The sequence below is a fragment of the Pseudophryne corroboree genome, chromosome 6, assembly GCF_028390025.1.
Source record: "Pseudophryne corroboree isolate aPseCor3 chromosome 6, aPseCor3.hap2, whole genome shotgun sequence".
Taxonomy (NCBI): Eukaryota; Metazoa; Chordata; class Amphibia; order Anura; family Myobatrachidae; genus Pseudophryne; species Pseudophryne corroboree.
The window spans coordinates 121,031,461-121,040,143 of record NC_086449.1 but is presented as its reverse complement, the minus strand read 5'-3'; positions in this window follow the sequence as shown (position 1 = coordinate 121,040,143).

Below are 8,683 nucleotides of genomic sequence, written 5' to 3'. Positions count from 1 at the left end.
AGTCAGTGACAAGTTCAAAAACTTTGGATGACAGCGGAAGCAGTCCACTGACCACTAAATCCCTTCCTCTTGTAACCAAGCTCCTGCAAACCACACCACCAACTCCCTCAGTGTCAATTTCCTCCTTAGACAGGAAAGCCAATAGTCCTGCAGGCCATGTCACTGTCAAGTCTGACGAGTCCTCTCCTGCCTGGGATTCCTCCGATGCATCCTTGAGTGTAACGCCTACTGCTGCTGGCGCTGCTGTTGTTGCTGCTGGGAGTCGATCGTCATCTCAGAGGGGAAGTCGGAAGACCACTTGTACTACTTCCAGTAAGCAATTGACTGTCCAACAGTCCTTTGCGAGGAAGATGAAATATCACAGCAGTCATCCTGCTGCAAAGCGGATAACTCAGGCCTTGGCAGCCTGGGTGTTGAGAAATGTGTTTCCGGTATCCACCGTTAATTCACAGGGAACTAGAGACTTGATTGAGGTACTGTGTCCCCGGTACCAAATACCATCTAGGTTCCATTTCTCTAGGCAGGCGATACCGAAAATGTACACAGACATCAGAAAAAGAGTCACCAGTGTCCTAAAAAATGCAGTTGTACCCAATGTCCACTTAACCACGGACATGTGGACAAGTGGAGCAGGGCAGACTCAGGACTATATGACTGTGAAAGCCCACTGGGTAGATGTATTGCCTCCCGCAGCAAGAACAGCAGCGGCGGCACCAGTAGCAGCATCTCGCAAACGCCGACTCGTTCCTAGGCAGGCTACGCTTTGTATCACCGCTTTCCATAAGAGGCACACAGCTGACAACCTCTTACGGAAACTGAGGAACATCATCGCAGAATGGCTTACCCCAATTGGACTCTCCTGGGGATTTGTGAGATCGGACAATGCCACCAATATTGTGCGTGCATTACATCTGGGCAAATTCCAGCACGTCCCATGTTTTGCACATACATTGAATTTGGTGGTGCAGAATTATTTAAAAAAACGACAGGGGCGTGCAAGAGATGCTATCGGTGGCCCGAAGAATTGCGGGCCACTTTCGGCATTCAGCCACCGCGTGCCGAAGACTGGAGCACCAGCAAACAGTCCTGAACCTGCCCTGCCATCATCTGAAGCAAGAAGTGGTAACGAGGTGGAATTCAACCCTCTATACGCTTCAGAGGATGGAGGAGCAGCAAAAGGCCATTCAAGCCTATACATCTGCCTACGATATAGGCAAAGGAGGGGGAATGCACCTAACTCAAGCGCAGTGGAGAATGATTTCAACGTTGTGCAAGGTTCTGCAACCCTTTGAACTTGCCACACGTGAAGTCAGTTCAGACACTGCCAGCCTGAGTCAGGTCATTCCCCTCATCGGGCTTTTGCAGAAGAAGCTGGAGACATTGAAGGAGGAGCTAATACAGAGTGATTCCGCTAGGCATGTGGGACTTGTGGATGGAGCCCTTAATTTGCTTAACCAGGATTCACGGGTGGTCAATCTGTTGAAATCAGAGCACTACATTTTGGCCACCGTGCTCGATCCTAGATTTAAAACCTATGTTGTATCTCTCTTTCCGGCAGACACAAGTCTGCAGAGGTTCAAAGACCTGCTGGTGAGAAAATTGTCAAGTCAAGCGGAACGTGACCCGTCAACAGCTCCTCCTTCACATTCTCCCGCAACTGGGGGTGCGAGGAAAAGGCTAAGAATTCCGAGCCCACACGCTGGCGGTGATGCAGGGCAGTCTGGAGCGAGTGCTGACATCTGGTCCGGACTGAAGGACCTGCCAACGATTACTGACATGTCGTCTACTATCACTGCATATGATTCTGTCACCATTGAAATAATGGTGGATGATTATATGAGTGACCGCATCCAAGTAGGCACGTCAGACAGTCCGTACGTATACTGGCAGGAAAAAGAGTCAATTTGGAGGCCCTTGCACAAACTGGCTTTATTTTACCTAAGTTGCCCCCCCTCCAGTGTGTACTCCGAAAGAGTGTTTAGTGCAGCCGCTCACCTTGTCAGCAATCGGCGTACGAGGTTACTTCCAGAAAATGTGGAGAAGATGATGTTCATCAAAATGAATTATAATAAATTCCTCCGTGGAGACATTCACCAGCAATTGCCTCCTGAAAGTACACAGGGACCTGAGATCGTGGATTCCAGTGGGGACGAATTAATAATCTGTGAGGAGGGGGATGTACACAGTGAAAGGGGTAAGGAATCGGAGGAAGAGGAGGAGGTGGACATCTTGCCTCTGTAGAGCCAGTTTGTGCAAGGAGAGATTGATTGCTTCTTTTTTTGGTGGGGGCCCAAACCAACCAGTCATTTCAGTCACAGTCGTGTGGCAGACCCTGTCGCTGAAATGATGGGTTTGTTAAAGTGTGCATGTCCTGTTTATACAACATAAGGGTGGGTGGGAGGGCCCAAGGACAATTCCATCATGCACCTCTTTTTTCTTTCATTTTTCTTTGCATCATGTGCTGTTTGGGGACTATTTTTGGAAGTGCCATCCTGTCTGACACTGCAGTGCCACTCCTAGATGGGCCAGGTGTTTGTGTCGCCCACTTGTGTCGCTTAGCTTAGCCATCCAGCAACCTTGGTGCACCCCTTTTTTTCTTTGCATCATGTGCTGTTTGGGGACTATTTTTTAAATCTGCCATCCTGTCTGACACTGCAGTGCCACTCCTAGATGGGCCAGGTGTTTGTGTCGGCCACTTGGGTCGCTTAGCTTAGTCACACAGCTACCTCATTGCGCCTCTTTTTTTCTTTGCATCATGTGCTGTTTGGGGACTATTTTTTTGAAGTGCCATCCTGTCTGACACTGCAGTGCCACTCCTAGATGGGCCAGGTGTTTGTGTCGGCCACTTGTGTCGCTTAGCTTAGTCACACAGCTACCTCATTGCGCCTCTTTTTTTCTTTGCATCATGTGCTGTTTGGGGACTATTTTTTTGAAGTGCCATCCTGTCTGACACTGCAGTGCCACTCCTAGATGGGCCAGGTGTTTGTGTCGGCCACTTGGGTCGCTTAGCTTAGTCATCCAGCGACCTCGGTGCAAATTTTAGGACTAAAAATAGTATTGTGAGGTGTGAGGTGTTCAGAATAGACTAAAAATGAGTGGAAATTATGGTTATTGAGGTTAATAATACTATGGGATCAAAATGACCCCCAAATTCTATGATTTAAGCTGTTTTTGAGTTTTTTTTGTAAAAAAACCACCCGAATCCAAAACACACCCGAATCCGACAAAAAAATTTCAGGGAGGTTTTGCCAAAACGCGTCCGAATCCAAAACCAAAACACAAAACCCGAAAAATTTCCTGTGCACATCACTAGTTATTACCAGCACCATATTTTTAGTTGCAATCGCAATCCTATGTAACTGACGTCAGATACACGTCCCGAAAATGCCCATGATCCGCCTACGTTTTTCCAACCACTCCCCATAAACATTATGTAACCTCCCACAAACAGACACTTCCTGGCAATCGCTCTGTGGTTGCACCTTGCTGGGCTTGCGATCTCATTGTGGCTTTAACACATGCACAATGTATACGCAGCACATGCACAGTCATTCGATAATCATCCGATTTACAATTTTGCAAAATTGCAACTGAAGCTGAATAAGGACCTCTAGTGTCCAGTGATCTCCTGACCAGGGCTGCCACCAGAAATTGTGGGGCCCGGGACTGAAAAAATAGGCAGGCCCCCCCCCTCCCTCATGGAGGTAATAGCAACGTTAGTAAAGCAGTCCCGCCCCGCATCACAACCTACCAGCAGCTGCAGCGGTGGAGGGCGGTCTCTCACACTCAGTCAGTGCTGCTGCTGCTTGGACGGCATGGCCCGCGGAAGTACAGGCATGGACCCAGCGCCGCTGGCGGTGGCTTCAACTCTCAAATCCGCCACTGACAAGCAGCAGGCCAGCCGCGGTCAGTGTCACCGGCGGCCAGTGGTGCATGTAGAAAAAATGTCTTACAGGTACTGTGTGCTCGCGCCGAAGATGCGCGCTCCAAAAAATGGGTGTGGCCATAGGTGGGTGTGGTGCGATAGGGTCATTTGTCAGCAGCAACTGATTCAGACAACCATATTATTACAGGCAGATTTTGCAAGAAATAATGAGAGTACATGAGGTTGTGGGATTATCCCAGTGTGTTTTTCAACATATGAAATAGAAATTAAACACGCTCTAGTCTCATCAATTTATCCTTACATCACCTATAGACATTTGGTCCTTGATACCTATTTTTGCCGTCTAGGGCCAGTATTTACTAAAAATCCGAGTTTGGCCGATTTGTGTTTTTTTTTCTAAGTCCCAATCCGGGAATTCACTAAGCACCAATCTCGGCAGTGTCTGGTCTATTCGTAATGGTTTGAATGACAACGTTCCGAAATACGAATGAATAGACCATCGGTCAAACGCGGCTGTTATTTCATAGAATACGGGAATTCACTATTCATTCGTATTTGGGTGTTAGTCTCTGAGTGCTCAAATGCGGTCGTATTTTTTTGCGATTCGTAAAAAAAAGCGGCAAAAAAATAGACCTGCTTTTTTCAGTCGTGTTTACATGTGTTGCAAATAAAAAATCACTCACACCTGAATTAGGATGCCTATAAAAGGATGTTAGGCCCATTTCAATACACCTACACTCAGAAATGGCAGCAGGACTGTGGGCCAGTGATCTTTTGTGTGCTGTGGGATTCCTCAGACTCAGACATCAGCCTGTAAGTAACCAGGGCCAAGAAACTGAACATGGTCAGCAGGTTGTACAGGTTCCGCGGAGGCTGCGCAGGCCTCGTTTTTTTAGGGGGCGTTTAAACTTGAATGCATTGTCCGATGATAAGGTCATACAGATGTTCCGTCTAAATCGTAACAACATTTTCCGTCTGTATGACCTTGTCAAACTGGGCCTAGACCCTGAGACAGCACGCTCTCGCCCTGTCTCAGGCCTGCACAAACTCCTGGCTGTGTTGCACTTTATGGCTACTGGCAGCTTTCAGGCTGTGTCTGGGGATGTCATAGGAATCTCACAGCCCTCATTTTCCAGAATCTTAACACAGGTGATGTATACCTAACGACCTCTTCTGTTTTGTGTTTGTTTTAATTTCTCGGTGGCCAGTTCTGTCCTAAAATCTCATGTTTATTGTTCTTTAAAATATACACACAGGTGTTGGCTGTTTTGCAGCCCCACATCGAGGCCTCAATCTGCTTCCCTTCCCAGGAGTCTCAGTTGCATGCCGTCAGGGTAAATTTCTATGAGCTGGCTGGCATGCCCAATGTGCTTGGAGCCATAGATTGCACACACATTCAGCTGAGACCACCTAGGGGCAGGCAGCACATATATACAAACCGCCATTTCGAACACTCCACAAATGTGCAGGTGGTTTGTGATGCAAATCTCAAAATAATGAGTGTTGTTGCTGGTTACCCTGGGGGCTGCCATGACTCCTTCATCCTCAGTCAGTCATCCCTCTTTGATAAGTTTGAGGACGGACAAATGCCAGATGGATGGCTGCTGGGTATGTAATTTGATATGTGTAGGCCTGCGTATACTTTGTCCAAATACAGGTGCAGATGTATTAACCTGTAGAAGGCATAAGGAAGTGAGACACCAGTGATCTGTGCAAGGTGATAAAATCACCAGCCAATCAGCTCCAATATGTAAATGAACATTTAGGAACAGATTGTCTGCTGCCTTTATTACCTTGCACATATCACTGGTTTTTCACTTCCTTATGCCTTCTACAGGTTAATACATCTGCCCCACAGTGTGTTACTTATGTGTTGCTGTATCTTAACATGAATCACGTTACTATATCTGTCTTTTAGGTGATGCAGGATATGGCTGTTTCTCTTGGCTTCTAACTCCATTGTCCCGACCTGATACCCCTGCTGAACACAATTACAATCATGCACATAAGTCCACGCGGAATGTGATAGAAAGATGTTTTGGTGTGCTGAAATCTAGGTGTTATGCACACCAGTGCCAGCAGGAATGTACTGGTGTCTGAACGGTGAGGGATGCAAAACAATGAACTCACAGACAGACTGGGGAATATGACATTACATACACAGAAGGTGATAGGGTAACAAAATAAACACAAAGTGAACAGAGAAGCCCAAAGGCTAAGAAACTGGGTGTCTCCCTAGTATTAGGAATGCTCAGATGGAAAGAAGCGAGATGTAGTGATTTAATACGTAGAGAACCCGAAATGCTGTTGCTAAGGGCAACAGCAAAACCCTAAAGGGTTACCAACGGGTGTGGCAGTAAACTCCTTGGTCAGAGATGGAATAATAGACACAAGGAGAGTCTCCACAATCCTAGTCCTCACTTGCAGTGCACTGGTTCAGCTTACTGCCACTAAACTGACACCTGAACACCTTGCACAGTGAGAAAGGATTTTGGCAGGCAAGTCTGAGAATACAGCCGCAAACTTGCTAGGTTCACAGAGTAGCAAAAGAACCCCAGCAGGTTAAACGACTGACTCCAGTCTTACTGCTAGGTCTGGATTGGCAGAGTGTAATACCAAATCCCAAGGCCTATTTGCAGTAAGCAACAAACAAATACAAAGTTTACACAGTACTAGCTAGCTTTCAGGAACTGACTAACCAACAAAGATTCAGCAGCATCTGCCTAACCTGAGAAGAGGGTTTATATAGCAGGTGCTGTCCACGCCCCACTCAGACCTCACAGACTGTGAGCACAAAAACCAGCACCGGATCCCCTGCCGTGCACAGAGCCTGTAACCACTGCACAGCAAAAGACCCGAACCAGAGTATCAGCTACGCTCAGGTCACTCCGCTAGCACTTGTCTCCCGGTTGCCATGACGACGTGGCAGCACAGAGCAGGAGACCCTAACACTAGGTTTCGGTGTCTGGATAAGTCTGGTGACCTTTTGTTGTATAGTCCCTCCAAGGTGACTCAAATTGTGTTCTGCTGCTGCTTTCTTCATAACATGTGTTTGCAACAACATCTGCCACATGTTGAGGAGGAGGAGGAGGAGGAGGAGGAAGAAAGCTGCCAGCAAGCAGAGGAATTAGAGACATCTGGTGATACTTGGAGTACTGATGTAGGGAGGCAGGTTAGGCAAGAGATCATCAATCGATATTTCTAAGGTAAGCTTGGTTTGCTTATTTCATTTGTTGTGTAATCATAAATAGATGTTTTGCCTTTTTTTCCAAAAAACATTACTCAGAATGTGTCTGTCTCCTTGACACATACAAACATACCCTCGCTATATGAAAAACAAATGTCGCATGTGTATTGTGTGTATTTTTATTCTCAAAACAACAGATTATGAGTGGCATGCATTAAGTCTGGATAAGTGATCGTAAACTTGCAGTGCTAATTTCTTACAAGCCCACATCATCCATTTAGTATTTCACTTTATCATTGTGTGTAACGTCCTAATGCACAGGTTCACAAACTCGGCCCTCAGGACCACACACAGTGCATGTTTTTCACATAACCCAGTAGAAGCACAGGTGTATGAATTACTCACAGACATATGTTAAAAGGTTCACAGGTGGAGCTAATTATGTCACTTGTGATTCTGTGAGGAGACCTGCAAAACATGCACTGTGTGGGTTCCTGAGGGCCGAGTTTGAGAACCTGTGTTCCCAAAAAACACTCCTCAACATATAATATGTTAGCCTTGAGGAATACATGTGTCCCTATGTGTGATGCACCATCATATTTAAGACACACAAACTTACTGTAATCAGGAATAATTTATTTCCTAATGTTTGATGCTGTAAACTTGATGATGTGTAAGTAAATACACAGTTTGCCACACATATACATTATTATACACATTTTTTGTTTTTTGTTGTAAAAGTACATATTTGTTTGTTTCAGCATCATGTGTAAAAACATTCTTACTAATTTTTAACACAAACAAACATGTCCCAACAATACTGACATTCATTTGGACAATGTTTTTCAAACAAAACAAAGCCAACATATTACAAGCTTTTTACGCAACTCAATTGTGTTCTTCTTGTAATGTTGTATAGATAAGAAAGCTAAGATATGTATCAATAAGATTGTAATTTGGATTGTCTGCAGGAAAAGAGAATGATTGGAATCTAGAAAGAGTAATGATTATAAAAAAATCAAGTGGTCAGTTTACTTCCTGCTAAAGACATTCTGCCTGGCTGGCAATTATTGTATCTGCAGGAAAAGAGAATGATTGGAATCTAGAAAGAGTAATGATTAGAAAAAAATCAAGTGGTCAGTTTACTTCCTGCTAAAGACATTCTGGCTAGCTGGCAATTATTGTATCTGCAGGAAAAGAGAATGATTGGAATCTAGAAAGAGTAATGATTAGAAAAAAATCAAGTGGTCAATTTACTTCCTGCTAAAGACATTCTGCCTGGCTGGCAATTATTGTATCTGCAGGAAAAGAGAATGATTGGAATCTAGAAAGAGTAATGATTAGAAAAAAAATCAAGTGACCAGTTTACTTCCTGCTAAAGACATTCTGCCTGGCTGGCAATTATTGTATCTGCAGGAAAAGAGAATGATTGGAATCTAGAAAGAGTAATGATTAGAAAAAAATCTAGTGGCCAGTTTACTTCCTGCTAAAGACATTCTGCCTGGCTGGCAATTATTGTATCTGCAGGAAAAGAGAATGATTGGAATCTAGAAAGAGTAATGATTAGAAAAAAATCAAGTGGTCAGTTTACTTCCTGCTAACATGTATGT